Source organism: Pinus tabuliformis, chromosome 4_2 (assembly GCF_031772625.1).
Source record: "Pinus tabuliformis cultivar Carrire ecotype Pingquan chromosome 4_2, CPIR1, whole genome shotgun sequence".
Classification (NCBI taxonomy): domain Eukaryota; kingdom Viridiplantae; phylum Streptophyta; class Pinopsida; order Pinales; family Pinaceae; genus Pinus; species Pinus tabuliformis.
The window spans coordinates 297223118-297248669 of record NC_142304.1 but is presented as its reverse complement, the minus strand read 5'-3'; the positions used below and the strand labels follow the sequence as shown (position 1 = coordinate 297248669).

The 25552-nt window shown below is 35.5% G+C and overlaps 1 pseudogene; it reads right to left on the bottom strand.

Moving 5' to 3' along the window:
* Window positions 1-3808: 3808 nt before the first annotated feature.
* On the bottom strand, window positions 3809-5402 carry LOC149169174 (uncharacterized; annotated as a pseudogene).
* Window positions 5403-25552: the final 20150 nt, after the last annotated feature.

Genomic DNA, 25552 nt, shown 5'->3' with positions numbered 1-25552 from the left:
GATAAATAAGTTACAATTTCAATATTAAATATTTAATTAACATATAACAATTATTTTCTAACTTAATAATTTTTTTTTTCTCAACGGCTAGTTTTGAACGGCTTACCCTAAACCTTGATGCATCCTTGCTATTTATTCTCTCAGATCGCGTGGTTTCTCACCTTGTCATGAGGATGAACCACATTAGTTGATTCAAAACATCGACCCAATCCTTACTGTGTTATTAATCTGAAAGACTACTCTCTACATTATGGATCACAAAAGTCTTAGATCTAACATATATTTATTTTGTTTTTCATTTATTTTATTATTATTATTATTTTTAATTTTAATTTTACTTTTTAGTTTAATTTTTATTATTATTTTTTATGAGTTTTTTTTTTTAATTGATTTATTTATTTATTTTTGGCATTTTTTTTAATCTTTTAATTTTTGTTTTGTTTTGTATTTTCCTTTTTTTTTTTTAATTTATTTATTTATTATTTTGTTTTATTTTTATTTTTTTCTGTGGGGTACGTGTCGATCTTCGGCTAGCAATCTGACCCCATTATGTGTCAATTTAATAGTTTATTTTAAAGTTTTCGTTATAATGGATCAAGTCCACCCCCACAGTGTGTCAATTTCATGGTTGATTTTTAAATTTTCATTGCAATGGGTCGAGTTCCCCTACAATGCATGTCAATTTGATGGTTGATTTTTAAATTTTTGTTGCAATGTGTCAAGTTATCTTAGGCTAGGATTTTAAAATAGTTATACATTTAACATTTAAAACATAAATTACTCTTGGTATAATGACTCTTTCATTCAAGTGTTCATTTTTAAAGTTTTATTTAGTCATATAATTTTTCCATAATGCCATGGTTGCAATATGTTGAAAACTTAGATTTTTTGTAGTCGTGATATTTAGTTTTAATTCCATGGTTGAAAAATTGTCAACATTTTAAGGTTCTTTCAAGTCATGATATTTTATTTTTAATGTTATAGTTGAAAAGAGTTATAAGTATTTTATTTTTAACGACATGACTAAAAATTGTTGGAATTTTAAGGCTTTTCAGAGATGTGACATTTTATCTTTAATACCATGTCCAATTTCTTTTGTAATTTTAAGGTTTTTCAATGTCATGATATTTGATCTTTAACACCATTGCTAAAAAATATTGAAAATTTACTTCATAAAAAAAAATATGTTGTTCCAACATCAACACTTTTCGTTTTCAGGGTGTTTTTTCATGTTTAAAAATTGATTTTCATTGCCATTTTTAAAAAATGTTGAAAATTTACCTTGAAAAAGAAAAACGTATTTACAACATACACACTTCTCATTTTCGAGCTGTTTTTTCATGTTTTTTTGGCTATAATTCTCGTTTTGAGGTCATAATTCTTGTTTAATTGATAACTTTGTTACTAATGGAGAATATTTTTTTGGCTAGATTCTAGATATCTAGATTCCAAGGGTGATTTTCTATATTCTTGATCTTCATCCCTTTTCCTAAATCATTTAATGGATGTCAACTAATGGACACACCTTCATCAAATGAAGATATTGGTATTTAGACCACTAGCCACCAAGAGGACGATAAATGTATTTGATGGCTTAGGGTTGGTTTGGTTAAAGGATCCCCAGGCCATCGAGAAAGCTAAAGAAGGATCTTTGATGACCTAAGGCTAATCCCATTAATAAATCTCCACACTTAAGTCCCCCTTTGATCTTGGTCATGACACCCACCATCCCATGTGACCAAGGAATGAGTATAAAAACCTCAATCCCCAAAATTTCCAAAATTACTCACAGAACTTAAGGTTAAATTGTGACATTAGAAAATTGATATGACTTGACATAATTCAAAAGAATTACAAGCTATAATCAAGTAATTTTTTTTTGAAAAAAAAAACACTTATATTTCCATGATGAAAATATACATTGAGATGATCTAGACGATTTACTCATGACGCTATACTATATAGTTTGGACCAAAAAACAAATTGACCACTAACTCCTTTACTGCGACTAGACTGAAATCCACAAAATCCAAAACCATTGTTTTCTACAGTCTATTTGTTTGTCAAACAACAACCTTTCAGTCCTAAACATAATTTATTAATGTTACAAAGTGAGTTTACATGCAAAGTTTGTCAAACTTGTCTCATGATTTTATCTGACTTTGCTAATGACTTGTTTGTAGATACCCAAAATTCCAAAAACTAAAATATAATTAAAAACAACATCCACTAATTATTATTACAATTTGTGCATTGAGAAATCACTAAAGATATTACAACCTAAAGTGGACATATCTTTATATGTATAATATATATAAATATATAGCTAGCATATATCCATCTTAACTTTGAATCTACCAAGCGCTGAGAGGGATCAAATATCTCAATATGCAAACATCTTCTTGTGTGTAAAACTTGAGGAAATGTTTTAGCCTATAGAAATTTGATTTTTCGTGGCTCTTAGTAAATTTGGTGTTAAGAAAGAACTATGCTGGGTTTGAGAAGCACATTAAGAAAATATCTTAACAATAATTAAAAATAAATAAATGTTTTCATTTGTTTAATTAATATATACATAATTGACATTTAAATATTTTTAAAGCAACACAACTTATAGCTTGTTGACTTAAATGTAAAAATACACAAAAAGTATTTGTAGTAATAACTTATTATATATAAAATGTACAAGTGATATTGAATGTTACAATGAGGACCCACATATATACCTAGGCATGTATCCTTTCGTGATTGGGCATGTCTAAAAAGACATGCCTTTTCACTTAACTACTATTTAACATAATCATCATATCATTATTTATTATATATATTTATTTATGTTTATTTTATTTTATACAATTTATGTTCATAACATTGCCCCTTCCTTCAGGAGCTTTGTCCTCAAAGTTTTATTACCGACAATTTTTTTTATCTTGGCGTTGGTCGTCTTGGCATGTATAATTTTTTTCAATGATACCCCTTGGAATTAGGGTTTATCCATTATATATATATATATATATAATTTCTATTTATTATTTATTTATTTTATTTTTTATTAAATATTTTATAAATTAATTAATTAGCTTATAGAGATGTATATTAATTAATTAACGGTGTATTGAGTCCACTATATATGTAACCCACAACGTATCCACTATATATATACCGAGCCAACGACGTATACGCTGTTTACATTCTCGACATATTTGACCACGAACCCTCCGGTGTATCAACCACTACCATATTATGTGCACCAAACCATTTATGAAACAACATATGAACTGACGCCGAATCCACCTCATGTCCGTTGACCCTTGTACCGACTATGATGCTTGGCGACAGAGGAGACAATAGAGTTTTTAGTGTGTGGCTCTGTCGGGACAACGAGGGCGTGGACAACACAGCGGATGAAAACTTGACAGACGACAACGAATGTGGCATTATGCGACGATGGAGGGAATTACGTATATGACTATTGTCATCCAACATTTGTAGGATTTATTGATAATTTTCAAATTTTCCACTCCACACAATTTGTTGGATCCATACACTTCATCTGTATGACTCCAGTCCCTTATATGGCAGAACAAAACAACATGAACATTCTTTACAGCCAGTGCAGTCGGATTTGCTATGATAATTATTATATTCCTATTTTCTGAGCATTCATTGGTTTCTATTTTCGAAAATGGCAAAAGGAGGAAAGACCCCGCCATCAGAACCAATCTAATCTTCCTAACAACGTCACAGGTACGCGTGCTTTGTCAACTATAACCAGACAATCCCTCCGTGCGCATGTGCGTTCAGAACTTTAGGTCACTATATCAAGAATTCTCAAACTTGATTTGAGTGTTGTACATTGAGGGTCCTCCATCAACAGTACCACTACCCATAAAGAGTTTGGATTGAATACATGAAGTGTATTTTTTAATTTTGATACTGCCTGACGAACCACATCAGCAGTTCGAAATAATGTTGTCCTTGAACCAAGCCGCATTGTATCCCCCATATAGGTCTTTGATCCCTTCGACATGAAAATGACACAAGGATGTTGAGTTTTTGGGTCAAACTCTGCACTATTGGCACCTTCCAAACCAAGAACAGAACGTGCAAATTCAATGACAACAATCTGCATCCCCAAGCAAATGGAAAGATAGGGTATTCAATTTTCACGTGCATATTTTGTTGCCCATGTTTTTCCTTGCACACCTCGATCACCAAATCCCCTTGGGACCAGAACACCAGCTGCACCCTTCAAAACCTTCCATGCAGAAGCATGAATGTTTGGTCTCTTTTTTGCAGCTTCTTCTTCAAGATCAGAAGTTGCAACCCATTCTATAGAAAATTTCAATGAACATGAACACGAACATGTAAAAGAGCCTTTAATACAGAAAGGTAAGAATCTGACATCCCAATATATTTTCCCACCATGGCAATTTTTGTAGGAGTTATAAGGTTATCATAGCCGCTTCTCTCATAGTCCACTCCTCTAAATCTGGGGTTTTAGAAAATCTTAATATATTCAATTGTTTCATTATTGCCTTGTGTTCCTTTTGATACCTTAGCAATAAAGGGACATGAAAAATGTTTGCTACATCATAAATATTAAGAATGTTGCTTTCTGGAACATGACAAAATTGAGACAAATTCTCCTTACTATTCTCTAGTAAGGGTTGAGAACTTCGAACAACTAGCCGATGAGGTGAAAACCCCAATGCTCTTAGTTCCCGAACACTATGTTGTGTTGGTTTGGTTTTCTGCTCTCCAACAACACCTATAACAGGTACAAGGTTTACATGGACTCAACAAAAGTTTTCTAGCCCAACTAAATATGACAGTTGACACAAAGACTCAATGAATGAAATTGATTTAATATCCCCAACTGTTCCATTCAATTCAATGACACAAACATCTGTTGGGCCTTCTTTCCCATCAACAGGAATTCCTGCATTTTCTTCTTTCTCTTTCCCATGATCCACTTTTTCTTTTTCAAATATGTCATCTTCATAATTATCTTCAAAAATATCTTCTTCTTTTGCTTCTTCCATGTCTTTCTCTTCATCATCATCAATGTCTTCTTCCTCATTGTTATGATATTGTTCATCTTCATGTTTCTCAAGATAGTCCTAATCCACATCATCTTCATCTGGATCATCATCTTGATCGATATCATTCTCATATTCACTATTATCTATTATATTTTCATTTTCATTGTCATCGTTCTGATCAACATTTTCTTTTCCTGCTTCACCTTGTTTCGTTTCTTCATTGTCACTATTATCTTCCTTAATATTGATTTCCCTTCGACATGCTTTAACTTTTACATATGATTTTTTTAAACGTTGAAATGATTCTTGAATTTTATTAAGTTTCTCCAAGAATTTAGGACGTGAACGTAATGGCATATTGTGTGGCGAGCAACGTTCAAAGACTCACATGGTTATATTGTGCGACATGGCTCCGATACCACTGAAGCAACAAAACTTATAGCTTGTTGACTTAAACATAAAAATACACAAAAGATATTTGTAGTAATAATTTATTATATATATAAAATGTACAAGTGATATTGAATCTTACAATGAGGACCCACATATATACCTAGGCAAGTGTCCTCTCGTAACTGAGCATATCTTTTAAACATGCCTTTTCACTTAATTTAACTACTATTTAACATAATTATCGTATCATTATTTATTATTTATATTTATTTATGTTTCATACAATTTATGTTCGTAACAATTTTATTTATGATTCAACTCCACCAAACTAAATTGTTAATACATGCCCCCTTATATTTGGAAGTAGAAAACATATATCCATAAGATATTACCCCTCTCTCTCTATATATATATGTATATATTTTAAAATGTTATATATTTGTCTATTGTCTATCTTTATATACATATAATAAACATTGAAAGAATTACATATCTCTCTCATAATTTGAATTATGAAGTACTTATTAATGGAATGGGATCTTTCTCTCTCTCTCTCTCTCTCTCTATATATATATATCTATCTATTAGGTTTATCTTGAGTGGTTGGGAGAAATGATTGAGACCCTCCCTACCCAAGTTCAATTCCCGTGACATGATGAAATTCGATATAATACACTGTATATTCTACTTATGGAATATATATATATATAATTGACAGACTTTTTTTAGTTATTATTATTTTTTAATTTATAAGCATTATTTTATTATTTTTAAATGTAATGTTACGTGACAACATCTCCCTCATTTCCCTCATCTCCCTCATATTGAATTGTAGAGTTTCACTTGGCACAACTAATACTATTAAAATAATATAATAAATTTAATATCAAAATTTAAAAAAATTACAAAATATGAGAGAGAGAGAGATTGATTTATAATTTAATGGAGATTTTCATTGTTATTGTTATATGAATTTTTGGAAAAAAATTGTTTGCAAATTAGTTTATCCAAAGTTTCGGGTGGACACTCCACTCATCATAAAGGACAAAAACTTTAAGAGGATGTGCACTGATGCTACAAAGAGAATAAATAAAATGGGGAGGAAATTAGCCATTATAAAAAAATTGAATTATTTATTAAAAATAAATCAAATTTCTTGAAAAAATGAAAAATAATTTAAGGGAAGGGATGAATTAATTAAGAGTTATTGAAAAAGAAAATATGAAAGGTATAATAAGGTGGGGTAAATGGTCATAAGATTAAGATTTTAATGAAACTTATAAATATTAAAAAACAAGCTTTTAATTTAATTTTTTTTTTAATAATAGTGAATTTTGTTAAACTATGACAACAATATATAAATATAAATTTAAGTTTATTCAAGTAAATGTTGGTGCGGTTATTTAGTTTTATAAACTAAAATATAGTTACCAAAGCTATTGCAACAAAGCCTACTTCATATATGTATAAAACTAAAATATAGTTATCAAAGCTATTGCAACAAAGGCATATAGTTATCAAAGCTATTGCAACAAAGGCTACTTCATATATGTTTCTAGAGATGAGAAAGCTCTATTGTAAACCTAAATATAATAATTTGTCCAAATAATAAAATCCTAACTGCCTTTCCCGTGGATGTTTCCTTAACAAATTATTAGTATTTTACCACATAAATCTGCTCTATTGTAAACTTAAATATAATAATTTGTCCAAATAATAAAATCCTAAGTGCCTTTCATGTTTCCTTAACAAGTTATTAGTATTTTACCAGATAGATCCTATGTACTGTGTATAATTTTGTATACCAATTTCATTGTGAATGATTTTGGTCACAATTTCTTTGAACAAATGGTATCAAAGCCAATGGTATCTAGTATTTGTTAAAGAGCTAGATGTATGAGAATGTGTGACGACCCTGATGCATTTGATATTCATTGAAAATGATTGGAATACCAGAAAGATTTATCGGTGTGATCAAGACCGAGAAGAGTTGCTTTTTAACCGTGTGGTGAGAGAGGTAGTTTACAAAATCAAGTTGGCGGTGTTGAGAGTCTCAAGAACGATCCGTACAAAGAGCAACGCGTTCGGTGTCACTACCATAACAACCATGAATTAATGATGAGGAGAGATGCTGTAAAAAATGAGGTGAGGTGAGATGTTGTCTGTGTGTTCAAGGAAGAGGACCCTTTTATGGAATACCCATGTTGGAGAGATGATGTTGTCATTTCACTACGTTGTTGTGTGAGGATGCGAAAAGAAGAAGCTAAGCCATTGTTCACATGACAACCGTTGTTCACAAGATAGATTGTGTAGAGAGTTAGAGCAACCTCGATTTCGTTGCTTGTTGTCTGTGATACATACGAAAGGATATGTTTAAAGAATATCATGTTGCCATGAGAAAGAATACCATGTTGCCCAGCGGAAGGAAGAGCCAAAGACCCTTGCCACGCGACTGAAGTCTTTCGGGAAGAGGTAGAGCCATAAACCTTAGCCACACGTTGAAGTTTTTTACGTAGAGGAAGAGACAAAAATTCTAGCCGCATGCTAAAATATTTTTATGCAAAGGCAAAGCCCGTCACATGCCAATTATTGGATCAAACCCCAACTACCAAATTTATAAGGAGGCTTTTTTTTTTTTTTTTTAAGTATAATCCTAGCACAAGTTTTTTGTTTGAAGAACAAAAAGCCCTTCAAAGAAAAAATTGTGGAATTAAAATATTTTGGGGAGAATCAAATTTTTAAAGAACCATGGTTTTGGGTTTTGAAAAAGAGAGTAGGGTTTATGAAATAAATAACATAATTTTTATAAATAAGGCTTAGGTTTGAGAGAACTATTTAAAGAACAAAGTTTTTTTGCAAAATGTTTCTAGATATATATATATTTTTTGGTTGATAATAAAAAGGGTTCAAGACATAATTAAAAAAAAAATTGGAGAAGAGTTCGTGTATAGAATTATGGAAAATGCAAAATTTTAAGTTGAAAAAATAAAACGGGAAACGAAAATTTGATTTGTGGAAGTTAAAAAACATAGATTTATTAGTACAACTAGGGTTGCATAAGGCATTAGGTGGTAGGAGTAAGAAGCTTGTGACAATGATCGTTGACGAATAGGAGGACTTGGATGCCAAAGCCCTCAGTACAAGTTGGTTGTGTCTCGCTAATGATGTTTTATTTAACATTGTCATAGAAGTGATAACAAGAAGGTTGTGGACCAATTTGGAAGGTCTATACATGACCAAATCCTTGACAAATAGAATCTACTTAAAAAGGAAATTGTATAGCCTAAAGATGAAAGAAGGTACAAAAATCAAAGGTCACCTAAATTTCTTTAATACTCTTATTTTCCAGTTAAACAATATAGATGTCAAACTTCATAATGAAGATAAGGTAGCTATAATGTTGTATTATATCCCTGAATAATGGGACCATTTTGTAACCTTCATTAGTTTGAGCACAATAAAACCCCTGAATTTGATGTTGTTGTTGGAGCTTTTTTCTCTGAAGAAGTGAGAAGGAAATCAAGTATTGTAACCTTGACACCAAAAGTGATGGTGGCTAGAGGTCGCTCCAAAGAAATATGAGACAAATCAAGAGGTTCTTCTAGGTCAAAGTCAAAAGGAAAAAAGAGCAAACCAAGGTGTTGGTTCTATAACAAATCATGCCATCTCAAGAAATATTGTTGGAAAAGACAGGAATCAAAGGAGAATTCGAAAAGGGAGGAAAATCTAGTTGAATCAAGTTTAGATATGATCGATGAAGTGTTTTCATTTTGTGATGTTCCTAAGTACTATTAAGATTGGACAAATTCAGGCGCATATCATCATATGTGCTTACATAAAGATTGGTTTTCAACTTGTGAAGTCGTTGATGGTGGATTTGTCCTTATGGGTATAATATTTCCTATAAAACTGTTGGTGTTGGGAGTGTCAAAATCAAAATGTTTGATGATATTGTGATAGCATTAACATATGCACGACATGTACTTGAGTTGAAGAAAAGTATAATTTCTTTGGGACTATTGGATTCTAGTGGTTATAAATTCACATGTCAAGGTGGAATGTTGAAAGTGTCCAAGGGTGCTTTAATGGTTATGAAGGCTACAAAAACAAAGAACCTTTACAAGCTCATCAAAAGTACTCAGATCAACAAAGCCACAACAACATCTCAGGAGGTAGTTGCGTTTACTCATTTATGGCATTAGTGACTGGGTCATATGAACGATAAGGGACTTCAGGTATTGATTGATTGCAAGTTACTTCAAATTTGAAATATCTAAATTTAAGTTTTTGCAAACATTGTATATTTGGGAAATAATGTAGATATAAATTTAAAATACGCAATCATAGCAGTAAAGGTATTCCTGACTACATTCATTTTAATGTTTGGGGACCACCCCTTGCTATTTATTTCAGAGGATCATCGTATTTTTTGTCATATATATATGATCTTTATAGAAAGGTATGAGTCTATGTATTAAAAAGAAACGTTGATGTGTTTAGAAATTTTAAATAGTTTAGAACTATGGTAGAGAAGAAAACTGGCAAGACAATAAAATGTTTAAGAACATATAACGAAGGTGAGTTTACCTCTTTAGAATTTGAAGAATATTGCAAGGGGGTTGGGTTGTAAGACATAAAACCATAGTTAATACTCCTCGAAAAAATGACGTGGAAGAACGCATGAACATGACTCATCGAGAAAGAGCAAGGAGCATGCTAAGCAATGCCGTTTGCAACAAGAGTTGTGCATAGAAGCAATTAGTATTGCTTGTTATTTGGTGAATCAATCACCATATGTTGCAATAAACTACAAAATTCCTTAAGAGGTATGAACATGTCATCCATGTGATTATTCAAATTTAAATGGTTTTGATTGTGATGCGTATGCTTTTATTCCTAAGAATCAACGTTCTAAATTAGACCCTAAATTGAAGAAATACATCTTTTTTGGTTATGATGATGTTGTTAAGGGATATAGGTTGTGGGATCCTGTTAAAATGGGCAACTAGGGCCAAACTACATGTTGGTAGCTGATATTTTTCTTGGATCCCTCTTATCGAGAGGTGTAGGATTGATCTAAAGATCATCCAATTCTGATAAGTATTCATGGAGTTATGAATTTGTTTGTGTTATGAGAAAATTCATTAAGGTCAGCTAGCAAACAAGTAAACCCCACATGTGCTCAATGTTTTAGTATAAATAGAGGTGGCCTTCAAGTCATTTCAACACACTTGGGATCTCTTCCTCTCTCTACTTGTCTTTGGGTTTTAGTAGGAGGAGAGATCCTAAGGGACAACGCTGCCTTGATTTAGAGGGCAGAAAGCCAGAATTGCCGGAAAAGTCGGAACTGCCAGAAAAGACCAAACTGCCAGAATTGTCGGAACTTCTAGAAAAGTCGGAACTGCCAGAAAAGCCAGAAAAGCCAAAATTGTTGGAACTGCCGGAAAAGCCAGAAAAGATGGAAAAGTCGGAACTACATGAAAAGCCGAAACTGCTGGAAAACTGGAAAAGCTGGAACTACCAGAATTGCCGAAAAAGCCGGAACCGCTGGAAAAGCCAGAAAAGCCGGAACCACTGAGAACTGTCGGAAACAACCAAAACATCCAGAACTATCGGGAACTGCCGAAACAGTCAGAGCCTCTGTCTCCAAAGGAGAGCAGCGTGCAAGGGACAACTAACTAACATTTGGACAATTGTATGGTACTTAGCGGCAAATACACCAATCATGCAATGTTACAACTAGCATGCAAGGGACAACCAGCATGCAACAGAAAGCATGCTAAGAACAACAAGCATGCTAGGGGCAACAAGCAAGCAAGGGACAACATGCAAGCAAGGTGCAACCAACACATAGGTCGGATGGCAACATGGTGCAACAATGGCACATAATGCAGTATAGTGATGGGTACAGTCATGATTAATGAATCTTGATGAGATGTAGCATAGTGACGATGGGTGCAGCATGGTGCAGCATGATGATGAAATGCAACTCAACAATAGGTGAAGGAGTCACCTTGGAGAATCAGTTGAAGCAACATGTCTTCAACTGATCTCATGTATCATCTTATTAGAGATTATCTATGCTCTTATCTCGATAAGTCAAAGTGTTGACTTCTGTTGTAAACATACTATCTCTCTCTCTGCTGAACTATTGAAGAACATAGAAGAAGAATTGATCAAGGTTCCCCACATTGGGGTTTGTCCCTGGCTAGCACCACATCATGTATCTTCTTGTCTTGGCTTGTCTTCTGCGATTTATGTTTATGTTCTATTTGCAATTTAATTTAATGCTGATGTGATTGCCAATTTGGAAAAGATATGGAACTAACTGCGAAAATTGAAATAAATTGATCTAAGCATAGAACATGCCTAAAATTAACATAGTATCAAAGCTGAGGTGAAGACAATACCCAAGCAAGAGTGAAAGAGCAATCACCGAAGACAGTTGGGAAAGGAAAAAAGGATCAGTGGATTCCTCATCCCTCTTAAAATTCACCGAGGGTGAAGTCAAAGCAAAGAATATTATCAAAATGGCGTAGCAGAAGTTTCTGATGGCCTACCTAAAGATCACTTCATTGGAAAGTCTGGATCTAAGGGTGGAAGGAAAGGCAGATGCCTTGGTTGCAATAAGTTTGGCCATTATGCGAAGGAGTGTCCGAATGATAGAGACACATCTCTTGATGAAGATAACAATCATTCGAGGGACATCTTCATTGATCAAAGGAATGACAGGTAATGCAGGTCATCAAGGAAATGGCCGACTCTTCATAAAAAGTAAGGAACCCCAGGTATGAAGAATCAAATGTTGTTTTTGATTAGATAAAGAAGTGTTATCTTGTATTGGCCATCTCCTTCAGATTCATTGGGAATCTAGCTTATAGATTGTAGTGCTTCAAGGCATTTCATCGGATAGATGGGTGCACTCTATAATTTGGTAGAGATGGAAACAATCGTGGGATTATACTTGGAGTCAATGCCACCTATCCTAGAAAGGGTGTAGGGAATGTTAACTCTCAATTGAATAAGGGTAACTCGATTCATTTACATAATCTCTTTTATGTACCTGATCGCAAGAAGAACCTGGTGCCCATCTCAGAAATGGAAGTCAAAGGTTTCAGGGTGGCATTCATCGATGGAAAGGTACATGTTAAAAAAAATATAATTTTCAAAGATGTTTTTTCTCATGGGTTTAGGGTTGGAAATTTGTATCAAGTTTCAAGATGGTCCATCGGGGATCATGTCAATTGACATATCACATCTATAACACCAAAGGTCTACATATGGGGCCCTACCTGATGTGAGTCAAATGGTAACAAGGATGCCTAAATTCAAGTAGAGCATGAAGGTACATGTCTGAGATGTATCGAAGGAAAATCTTATAAGGGGACCATTCCCCTCATGCAGTAGGTCCACAGGTTTGGAACAACCCAAGGAGTTTAAGATTCATGATTGGGAATCTCATGTACACAGGTGGAAGAAAACCCTCTAAGGCTTGAAGCAAAACACCCCGGGCATAGTATGAGAGGATTGATAACTGTCTGATGAAGCTGAGGTTCACTAGGAGTGAAACCGATCCAAACCATTACCCAAAGGTTGTGGATGATAGACCTCTCATACCGGCACCTTATGAGGACGACCTATTTCTGACTGGTGCAGACCCTCTCATTTGTAGAAGTAAGAGGGAGTTGGATTCTAGATGTGGAATGATAAACTGTAAGCCTATGACTACCTCGATGATCTTAACTTTTAGAAGTTATATGGTAGTGATGTTGGACTAGATTTGGGAAATGCCTCTGAGTTTCATAAACTCATTTGCATTGATGTTCTTGGTGAACTTCCCTCCGGACATATGTTTTGCAGTTAGCATGGTGAGCTCATATTTGGTTAAGCCTCACTGGATTGGTGCCAAGAATCTTCTGAGATATCTTCAGGGCACAATCTCTCATGGATTGAGATACACTGCTGGAAATATGAAACTGCATGATTATTTGAATGTTGACTGGGTAGGCAGTGTGGAGGATCACTAGAGCACTTCTCAGTGTTCTCTTTGGATTCTACTTTGATATCATGGATGAGCAGGAAGCAGAAGTCGGTTGCTATAATCACCACTGAGACCGAATCAATAGCTACGAGTATGATCTCGTGTGAAGCTACGTGGTTGTAGAAGCTCTTAAGTGAGCTGTTTGTACACATGATGAATACCACTGTGATTCTCTATGACAGCCAAAGATGGGATTTGATTATTGAGGAATCTTGTATTCGATGATTGCTCCAATAGATAGACATCAGATACTACCTTATCTGGGATATGGTAAGTTGATGAGCGAGGAGGCTCCATTGCATTAAGACTTACATATAGGTCGCAAACATTTTGTCAAAACCCTGGGAAAAGGTCAAATCTGTGACTTTCCAAAATGACTTGGAGTCATTGAGAGACCTTCTTGTAAGGGTCCTGCATGTTGCATGCATTGAGCTCTAGGAGCTCTGGGGGGCTCGGGGTACTTACTGGAGCAACATATGACCACAGGGCGACTCACCCTCCCCTGGTGGTGCACTATGTACAAGATGATAGGTTCAACCTTCCCTTGTGATACCACGTGACGATAGTGGAACAGAATGATTAGTTCTCCTGTGGGCTGAGATGATTAGTTCTCCTGTGGAAATTGCGGAACAAGATGATTAGTTCTCCTGAGGGCCAAGATGATTAGTTCTCCCGTGGCAACTATGAAATAGGATGATTAGTTCTCCCGTGGCAACTGTGGAACAGAATGATTAGTTCTCCTGTAGGCCAGGATGATTAGTTCTCCGTGGCATTCACTGGACAGGATGATTCCTTCTCCTGTGGACAGGATGATTAGTTCTCATGTCGAGGCATCCTATCCATGCAGTTTGGGACTCATGGGAAGTACCTTTCATTTGATCAATGAGAAAGGAAATGAGGATAGGGACCATAGTAGTTTTGTCGATGGACACATCATTATATCTACCGTACTCCCTATGCTAGGATGACCTCCATTGATCCAGGATCAATGAAACTAATCTGGGATTCATATGAGTGGTTTGAGACACTCTCTTGTGACATTGATCTGGAATCAATGAAACTGATCTGGGATCAGTATGAGTGGTTTGAGAGACTCTCTTGTGACATTGATCTAGGATCAGTATGAGTAGTTTGAGACACTCTCTTGTGATATTTATATGGGATCAATAAAAATGACTTCGGGTCAGTAAGAGTGATGTGACACACTCTCTTCAGATGAAATTGACTTCGAGTCAGTAGAGAATGGTATGAGACATTCTTGATCAATTATTCTTCTTCTTCATGGTTGAGCAGAGCAGAGCAGTGCAGGGCACTAATGGCAGAGATAGTACAATCGGGCATATGGATCAACGAATGGAGTTCTCCCTAGTTGAGAGGGAGTGTTAAAATGGGCAACAAGGGCCAAACTCCATATGGGTCATCCTGTTTAAGCTGGTATTTTTCTTGGATCCCTCTCATTGAGAGGTGTAGGATTGTTCTAAAGATCATCCAATTCCGATAAGTATTCATGGAGTTATGAATTTATTTGTGTTATGGGACAATTCATCAAGGTCGGCCAACAACCAAATAAACCCCACATGTGCTCAACATTTTAGTATAAATAGAGGTGGCCTTCAAGTCATTTCAACACACTTGGGATCTCTTCCTTTCTCTACTTGCCTTTTGGTTTTAGTAGGAGGAGAGATCCTAAGGGATAATGTTGCCTGATCCACAGGGCAGAAAGCCAGAACTGCCAGAAAAGCCGAAACTACCAGAAAAGCCAGAAAATATAGAAAAGATGAAATTACCAGAACTACCAGAAAATCCGGAAAAGATGGAACTGCCAGAAAAGCCGGAAAAGTCGAAACTGTCGGAAAATCCAGAAAAGCTAGAACTGCCGAAAAGGACGGAACTGCTGGAAAAGCCAGAACTGTCGGGAACTGCCAGAACTCCTGGGAATAACAGGAACTGCTGGGAATAGCCGGAACTGCTGGGAATAGCCAGAACTGTCGGAAGCAACCGAAACTGCCGAGAACTAGCGGGAACAACCAGAACTGCTAAAATAGCCGGAGCATATGTCTCCGAAGGAAAGCATCATGCAAGGGGCAACTAATTAACATTGGGATAGTTGCATGGTACTTAGCAGCAAATACACCAAGCATGCAATGTTGCAACTAGCATGCAAGGGACAACTAGCATGCAACAACAAGCATGCTAAGGACAACAAGCATGCTAGGGACAACAAGCAAACAAGGGACAATAAGCAAGCAAGGTGCAACCAACACATAGGTCAGATGACAACATGGTGCAGCAATGGCACATAATGCAGTACAGTGATGGGTACAGTCATGATTAATGAAGCGTGATGAGATGCAACATAGTGATGATGGGTGCAACATGGTGCAGCGCGGTGAGGTGCAACATGATGACGAAATGCAGCTCAACGATAGGTGAAGGAGTCACCTTGGAGAATAAGTTGAAGCAAGATGTCTTCAACTAATCTCATGTATCATCTTCTTAGAGATGATCGATGCTCTTACCTAGATAAGTCAAAGTGTTGACTTCTATTGTAAACGTACTATCTTTCTCTCTGCTGAACTATTGAATAACATATAAGAAGAATTGATCAATGGTTTCCCCACATTGGGGTTTGTCCCTGGCTAGCGCCACATCTTGTTTCTTCTTGTCTTGGCTTGTCTTCTGCGATTTATGTTTATGTTCTATCTGCAGTTTACTTTAATGCTAATGTAATTGCTAATCTGGAAAAGATATGGAGCTAACTGTGAAAATTGAAATAAATTGCTCTAAGCATAGAACATACCTAAAATTAATAGATCCTAATGCCCGAAAAATAATAATTATCAAAGATGTTATATTTGATGTTAGAATAATGATCACACTTGAATAATGTGAATCGGTGCAACAACCAATTGTACCAAATTAAATAATTTTGCAATTTCATCATAATTGAAAACATGACAAAGCATCAATAAACATATTCATAACATTAACCACAAATCAACACATGAAAACAACAAATGTACATGGAAACCCTTTTGGGATATTTGATTACATTAGTTTGCAAGCAGCAACCCGTTGGAGGCAGCAACTCCCAAAATAATTTTTCAAGCACCAACATGTTGTTGGCTACAACTTGATTGAGGCAACAACCTCGAAAATACACAAGCACTGACTTGCAATAGGCTCCAACCTGATTAAGGGACCAACCTCAATAGAGGCACCTACCTCCTCCTTTAATCTGTAGTGGACCACTTTTCACAATATTTCAGATTGGATTCATAAGCATCAACAACAATACCCTACCATAAAACTATTTATACCAAGAAAATACCATCTGTTCATCAATACGTAACTGTAACATCTTCTTCAATTCTCGTTCTAATCATCAAGACAAAATCTTCCCATAAATCCAAAACATAACGACAAGAGAAATATAGCATCTTGATATAAAAAATATGTCTTCATGACTCTTCATGTCACCCTATAAGATCACAAAAATATTATAGCCATTTTCCCTATTTCATAAATTAATTTGGAATTCAAAAACACACAAAAAAACATAATAAAAAATAAACAATCGAAAAAAGGAACTTTTTCAGGGTGTGTTTGACAAATTGCACTATTGCAATTCTATAAAATGAGCTTTTATGGGTTCGATAAAATGCAGCTTCCATCATGCCAATATCCCCATAGAAAACAAGATTTTGGTCACTTCGACCTTTACAACACAAACCAAACCAATCAACCAATCTGCTTATGTAATGTGTTGTGTCAAATGATGATCAAAAGCATGTTTTGTCTTCAATAAAATATACATAATATAAAAACCACAACTATCGCCCTCCATTGGATTTTAACTTGATCTTCGTCTTTTTATAGAAGTTACACCCACAATTAGATTAACACCCATTAATATTTTAATTTTCCTAAGTTTACACTTAGGAACTCCATTAAAAATATTAATTATTTTAATAAAATCATTTCTGGGTGGAATTTCCCAAAACACTTTCTGGGTTCTTTGGAATACATGTTCCCAAGCCTCCTTGCAAATTTGAGGCATAGAGCACATATGATGCTATCCCAAATCAACACTCCCTCTTAGTGAGGAATGTGCTCTAGCAATATATTGTTGCTACATACTGCTCTTACTTTGAAGCATTGTCCTCTGCGTTGTTGATGTCTGACATGCTGTCCACCAACTACTGCGCTATTGTTGTAATTGTACTACTGCCTTTGACACTGACACTGCCACTGCCAATGCTACATATGTACTACATCTCCCTCTCAAACGCTGCTTCTGCTATGATGCTAGCACTTCCACTACTAACACTCCATCCGTATTGCAACTCAGTTGCTAAGAGAAGCAACTAAAAAACATTCAAAATTATTGAAGTAACTATGTTTAGTATGATATCACGTGAATGTTGGAATTGACTGCTGCTAGTTTCTGCGCTGAACCTCTGAGTCTATGGTGCTGCTATTGACCTCTGTTTTGTGCCATTTGCACTGCTGTCAACTCTACTTTGCGCTGCTTAGATTTTGGTGCTCCTAGCCACTGCAACTGTCTCCACGACACTCCTTGGCACCAACCGACATTATTCCATCCTGCTACTACTGATATGGGCTCCTGTAGCAAGATATTGATCTGTCAGATGGAATCCTCAAGGATCCTGCCCATCTGTAGCTCTTTCGAACTATGACTCCAAATCATCTCACCTCCCTTTTGGAGGTATCTCGGTTGTCATGGCGAACTCCTCCTCTTCGATCTTTGCGGGTATAGCCTTCGGATCATGTTTCTCATCCTTGTCCTTCTTCTTGAGAGGACATTGAGTAGCGTAGTGACCCATCTCACCACACCTAAACACTTGATCTTCAAGATGTCCTTCTTATGTCTCTACTGCTCCTGTTGTCCCTTCGATACCAGGGATGCATTATCCTCCTCCTCCTTGGGCTTCGACCCACTGCTACTGCTGCTTCCATCAAGTTTTACCTTGACCAAGTCTCTCCTCAGCTCCTCTTGTTTTAGAGTTACCCACATCTCATCCTAATTCTGCAATGCCGGTCTGCCCAGGATACTCTGGACCAAGACTTGCCACTCATCTGACACAGAATTGAGGGCTAGTCTAACTAACTCCGAATCCTGAGGTGTATGTCCCGCAGCAGATAACTCATCACTGGTTTCCTTCATCTTTATGAGGAATGGATCCACACGCTCTCCCTTTTCCATTTGAGCAGATCTCAACTTCTACTCCAAGTACATCTTTCGCTGCTCAGAAGATCTCTGATATAACATGGCCAAAGCATCCCATATCTCCTTAGCAGTCCCTCTGCTAGTAACATGACACACCAAATGATCCTTAACTCCATTCAGGATCATCCTCTTGGCCTTCACCATCTCAACTCTGTACTTCTTCAGTAGATCTGCATCCACAAGGACAACCACAAAGCTGTCGACATATGTCTTGAGAGCATGCTCATCTAGAAGGAACAACATTCTAGCCTTCTAGATGACATAGTTGGATGCTCCGTCCAACCTATCCTGATCCCTCAAGCCACTGGTTGCCATTTCTATCACAAATGTCGACCCCTCTCTGCTCCTCATTGCTGTTGCTCAGCCAATGAGAAAACAGATTTCTCAACAGGAAGTCTGCTGAGGAAAAGTTCCCTCAAGGTGCTTCTCTTCTCTCTTCTGATGTTTTTCAGCCGAACAATCTATCTGCTGAAAAAAATAAAAAAAATAAATAAATAAATAGAAAAAAATAAAATAAAAAATTGTGTCCCACCAGCTCTCTCACACTGAGGCTTCAACGATTCTCCCTCTGCCCCAACAAAAAATCGAACTGGAAGTCCTTCTCTCCGTCGACTCACTCGAAGAGAGACTGCCTTGAAAAACTGCCCTCCCGGCTTGGAACTGCGTCAACCCTCTCAGGTTTTGAACTATTTCCTGCTGTAGTTTTTTCAAACTCCCTTCTTCTGCTCAGTTTTGGATCTAATGACTCCACTCTTCTTGCTTCTCCTGCTACTTTGATACCATGTGAAAATTCCTCAACCGGAATCCCTACTGCAACAACTGATGATATTAATCCTATTTGTTAAATTCCTTTAAACAAATTATTTGCAGTTTCCTATAGCAGATATCGTAATACATACAATGTAGCCTTCACTTAATTAATTTATGTGTAACAGCCCAAATAAACATGTAATTAATCAACTAATTAACATCAAGTTCAAACTATGACTAGCACTTACCTATGGTTGAAGTCTGCTTACTGCAACAAGGTTTTGGGGACGACTCTCCACCCAATCGTAGGTTCAATTATGCAAGGAATTGCTACAATTGGCCACCCCGAGCCCTCAATCAACGTACTACTGCCAGTGACTCCTCTGTCTTAGAACACTATTCTCCCAAGAGAATGAATGATAGAATCTTGGAATGATGGAATGCCTCCCATCTTCCCCACCATCTAATAAATAGAGCAAACATTGGAAGGGGAACCACATGCACACACTCCATGTGTCTACATGCAACTTTATTGCTTTCTTGTTTTATTTCTTTTTGATAACTTTACTATTTTTCTTTTACTGTTTTCTTGTTTTATTTTTATTTAGAGCTTTAGTATGGTTATTTATTATTTATTACTATTTTTCATTATTATTATTTTTATTCATTGTTTATTATTTATTTTCTTGTATTTTTTAATATTATTTATTATTTTTATTATTTATTATTTATTATTAAGGGAGGGACATTACATACTCTCCCGCTTGAAGGAACTTCGTCCCGAAGTTGAGTTGAATTATTATTATTATTTATTATTTATTACTTCATGTTTTCCCCACACCCTTTGCTGAACTAGTATAACCAGTAGGCATCAAAAGTTTCACAACACCCAGGAAATCCCAAGGAATTTCTGTCATTTTCCCACTTTCGGCACCAAGAATATGCCTGACCGGTCTGTATCCTAGTCCAAGACTGGCCCCAAGGCTCGCGCCTGACTCAAACCTCATTTTCCCCAAGGCAAGCATCCGGTATGATACTCAATGACTCTGGGCATCTCGCAAGGCTGGCCCACTCCCTCCACAACTACTAAGGCCCACAGCCCCAGGCATCGAAGTCCTTACACCCCCACTAGACTTTGGCATCCCAATCCAATAACAAGCACCTATCCTATAACATCAGGCACTTGGCCTCATCAAGATGGTCCCATAGCCCTTCAAGAACTATCCATCAAGAGCTACACAAGACAAAGGAACCATTGGCATATGTAGTGTTGATTGAGTTTGTCCCCAACCCATATGGTGTTACTTATTCTCCCTCGTGCGTATCTGCTCACACGAGATCATCAAATAAACCGGCCCATTTGTGGAGTCCTGTCAATCATCACACCTCAACATGCAACCAATCCATCAGCTATACCATCATAGTATCATAGAAAATAATCCACATGCCAAGTCTTGCATGTCATCATGTAACATTCATCATTGTTAATCACAACATTATGAATAATAACGAATTGCATGCTCATGCATGTCATAAATTTGTATGCATCTATCACATGCTTCACCTCATGAAATACCATCATAAGTTATAACAACAACATATTTGCATCAAAGACATATCATGACTTCACATAATAAATGAACCACATGTCAATAAACCTCATATTATAGCATCATAATTCCTATGCCACGTTATGCATGGGTATTCAACATTAAATACCTATCATTATGTAGTAAATGAATATGTCACTATACCTTGACATAACATCATAATGCCTATGCATATCATCATCATCATAAGGATACATCATCACTATTGTAACAACTATATCAATATGAACCACATGTGCATGATCACCCTCATACCAGGACTGTGGCCCTTGCCATTAAATCCAGTGACTCAGTGAGTCCCCTACACCATAAACTCATTGAGAGCAATCCTATCACGCCTAGAATCTATGGGCTCCCTAAAATTCATAAGGAAGGAGCTCCCCTTAGGCCTATCGTCAACACCATTGGAGGTCCTACCTATCTTCTTGCAAAGTTTCTTGCCTTGAAGCTTAAACCTTTAGTTGGTCGTACAGGGTCCTTCGTTAAAGACTCGGCTTCCTTTATTGAGGAGCTCAAGGACATCAAATTGGACTCGGGAGACATTCTGGTCAGTTTTGATGTTGTTTCCCTCTACACTTGCATCCCTATAAATGAGGCCATGGATGTGATCAACCGTCTAACTGATCCTAATACCGCTCGGTTAGTTGAGATCTGCCTCACCTCAACCTTTTTCAGTTTTGAAGGTGAGTTCTTTGAGCAAACTTGTGGGGTTGCCATGGGCTCACCCCTATCCCTTGTGGTTGCTAATATTTTTATGGAAGATTTTGAACATAAGGCTCTGAACTCAGCTCGTCTCCTGCCCAAACTTTGGAAAAGGTATGTAGATGACACTAATGTCATCTGGTCTCACGACCAAGAGGAGTTAGATCTATTCTTTGATCGTCTCAATAGTCAATCCTCGGCCATTAAATTCACTAAGGAACAAGAATTTGATGGTGTTTCCTCTCCCACCGAGTGTTTCATAAGAAAACTCATACGGAGCAGTATCTTCATGCTAGTTCCCACCATTTCCTGGCCCAGAAGTTGGGGGTTCTCAACACCCTTGCAACTCGTGCCTTAAGGATCTCTGATGAAAAGAGCTTCGAGGAGGAGAAATCCCATCTCCTTAATGTCTTTGTTGAGAACGATTATAGCAGACACTTGGGACAAAAGGCTTTCCTCAAAGCAGCTAAGAATTCATTAACCAGAAGAGGGCCTAAAGAGCAGATTCCTGGTGTCCATCTTCTGTTTGTTCAAGGGACCACGGATAAGATTGCGAGGATTCTTAAGAAGTATAATGTCCCCGCAACTTTTAGACCTCTTAACACCATTCTTAAGTCCCTCAAATCTGTGAAGGACCCTATTGACCCCAAGGACATGAAATGGGTTTATATTATTCCTTGTTCATGTGGGAACCCCTATATTGGTGAGACTGGTCGCTCCATTAATCAAAGGATTAGTGAGCACATAGCTGACCTCAAGCATATGAGAACTAAGTCTTCTGCTTTAGCAGAGCATGTGGAAAAAACCAATCATCATGTCTGCATCGAGGAAGCTAGTGTGATTGCTAGAGTGTCGCAATTCCATCACTGGAAATTTAGGGAAGCCCTTGAGATTGAAAAAAGGCCAAATAATCTCAATAGAGAGGATGGCTGGAAGATCAGTAGTTGCTGGGTCCCAGCCCTCTTCTCCCAGTTGTTTTCTTTCTTCCCCTCCCTTAAATATTAAATTAATTAGTTTTTAATATGGTAATTTTATTTATTTATTTATTTTTATTTTTCTAAATATTTATATGTGTGAAAGCTCTTTGACTATTAATTTAAACTCAATTTATTTTATAATTAATTTACAAAAAATATTTTAAAAGTAATTATAAAAGTTTACAAAAATTAATTTAAAATTAATCTATTTTATAATTAATAATTTAAACTATTAATTATTATTATTATTTTTTTAAATTTAAACTCTTTGTCTATTAATTTAAACTTAATTTATTTTATAATTAATCTAATTAAAACTAATATACTATTTTTTACCCCCATGAGCTAATTTTTAATATTGTAATATTTTTCTAACACTTGAATTCTCTAATTTTTATATCTTAAAAAAACTCTTTGACGATGAATATAAAATTTATTTTATTTTAATATATATTTATAAATATATATTCCTTCATCTTATATTAATAAATATAATTAACTATTACTCTATTTTTAGCTTTTATAACTGGCTAATAATTATATCTAACAATTTTAAATTAATATATATTTATAAATATATTTGCAATTAATTTATTTTATGATTTACTGATTATAATATATTAATTTACTTATTCTATTGTATATTTGTAACATGGTCCACTTACATTTTATTTTAAATATTAATAACCGAATTAACTTATTTAAAGAAAAATATAATTTATACCCCTTATCATTGTCAAACTAGTCGTTATTCGGTCAAATCTAGCCGTTATCTTTCTAGCCGTTACCTTATCTAGAAAATTGGGTCATTGGATATTCTGCCCTATATATTTAATGTGCAAAACGAGATCTATTCATTCAACTTGTCCTGACGATGAACCACACTGGTGGGTTCGAAATGCGTCGACAAAAATTTCTCTATGTGATTTTCACCGAAAAATCTTCAAAATTTTGATATGGATCACAGAAGTCTCAGTTCAATCATCAATCATTTCAATACTTACCAAATATAGAATAATACTCTATAAGCATTCTTATCATGATTCATCAGAAAAATCAATTTCATTTACTTTACAAACATTCAACTATGAACTAAAATTATTCAACATCCATCTAGGATCTATGTTACCTCATCAGTGTTATTAGTGTTATGTTTTCATCAAGATACTAATTACTTTTTCAATAATCATTTCCACTTCTTTCAACCAGGAAGTTGACCATTTACACCATAGGTATAATCATCTAAGTACATCATTAAATTTCACATGAGCCTCATCATCTTGAGTCTTAATCTCTCGTCATATATTCTTCCTTCCCCAAGGAAATTTTGGTGAAATTCATTGTTAAGATATTACTAGTTATACAATCATTATTTAAATCATCTATCTCAAAATTAAAATCCCTTGGTCATCCTTATTTTAAGTCTTATGTCATGCTTAATCCACTGCCTAAGGGTTTGTTGTCCCCTGGTGATCTATCAATCACTCACACAATTGTCATTGTTCATCTAAAATAATTTCTTATCCCATCAAGTTCCCTCTTGATTTTATTGTAGATTCACTCATCTTCAAGTTGGACTAGGGATTCTTCCACTTTAATTATCACTTGTTAAATCTTTAGTTTAGAGTTTGAAATGATTGGAACCACTTCCACCATTATCATCCATGAAATATTTGGTATGCCTGCTGTGTTTGGAAATAACTTCTTCCAATACTAATGTTACACTAATAAGTTATTTTATATGAAGTAAAAATAGATCATCATTCCACTTGGAGTGACATTTATTCAAGTACACCCTTTATTAGTTGATTCTCACTTCTTTTGTCAATTTATGTGTAATCCTTCTCAAAGCCTCATTATAGGATTCCAACTATATTTCTACTTGGGCTTCATGCTCGATGTTTTCTCATTAGTCTACACACCGTATTTCTTTTTCCAAAAGTTAAACAATCGTTATCCTTGAAACATTTTCCTCTTTTATCACTTACCATTTGTCACCAAATAAAAGTGTTCACTACTTCATACCTCAATACTTCTAAATTATATAGCTCATCACTTTTATCATTACCAATCATGTTGATAAATCCACTCATCTGTATCCTTAAGATACTTTCTTCTTGATAGAATCACTCCACTTTCTCATACCGAATATTCATAGATAGTTTTTTTATTTCCTCCAATAGTCTTAATTTCCTAATGCTCCATGTCTACTAGCTTCAAAAATGAAGATATTATCAAATTGGTCTTGATTTCTTACCTTGAATCATCATGGTTTATTTGCCACCTCTGGTAAATGCATGAAATTGTTACACTTGGAAATGTTGTTACTATTCCTCTAATTACATTTATTTCATCCAATTGTTCATTTTTTATTATTATGGATTCATTTCTTAATCCAATGCGATCACACCTTTTAGAGCTCTTGAAAATGACCTTTGTTATTATTCAACTTCATTAGTTGATCGCCAATGTTTCCTTCCTTATGTGCATCGTCCTTAAATTAAACTTATAGTGATTTTCATCATGTTCTTATGTGGAAATAATTATATGATTCCACAACCATTTTCCACCAAGTTATGACTTGTAAAATCTTCTAAAAAGATAGGCTACCTCTTCTTATTGATTTCTTAACCTTCTTGTGACACTTTCACTTAATGACCTTAAGTATCTATCTAGAACTCCTTTATTTTCATCTCATTGTTCCAAGTTGGTCAAAGTTACAAGGGCTACCCTTCCTTACCTTAGGGGAACTATACTATTATATTTTTCCACATATTGGTTAA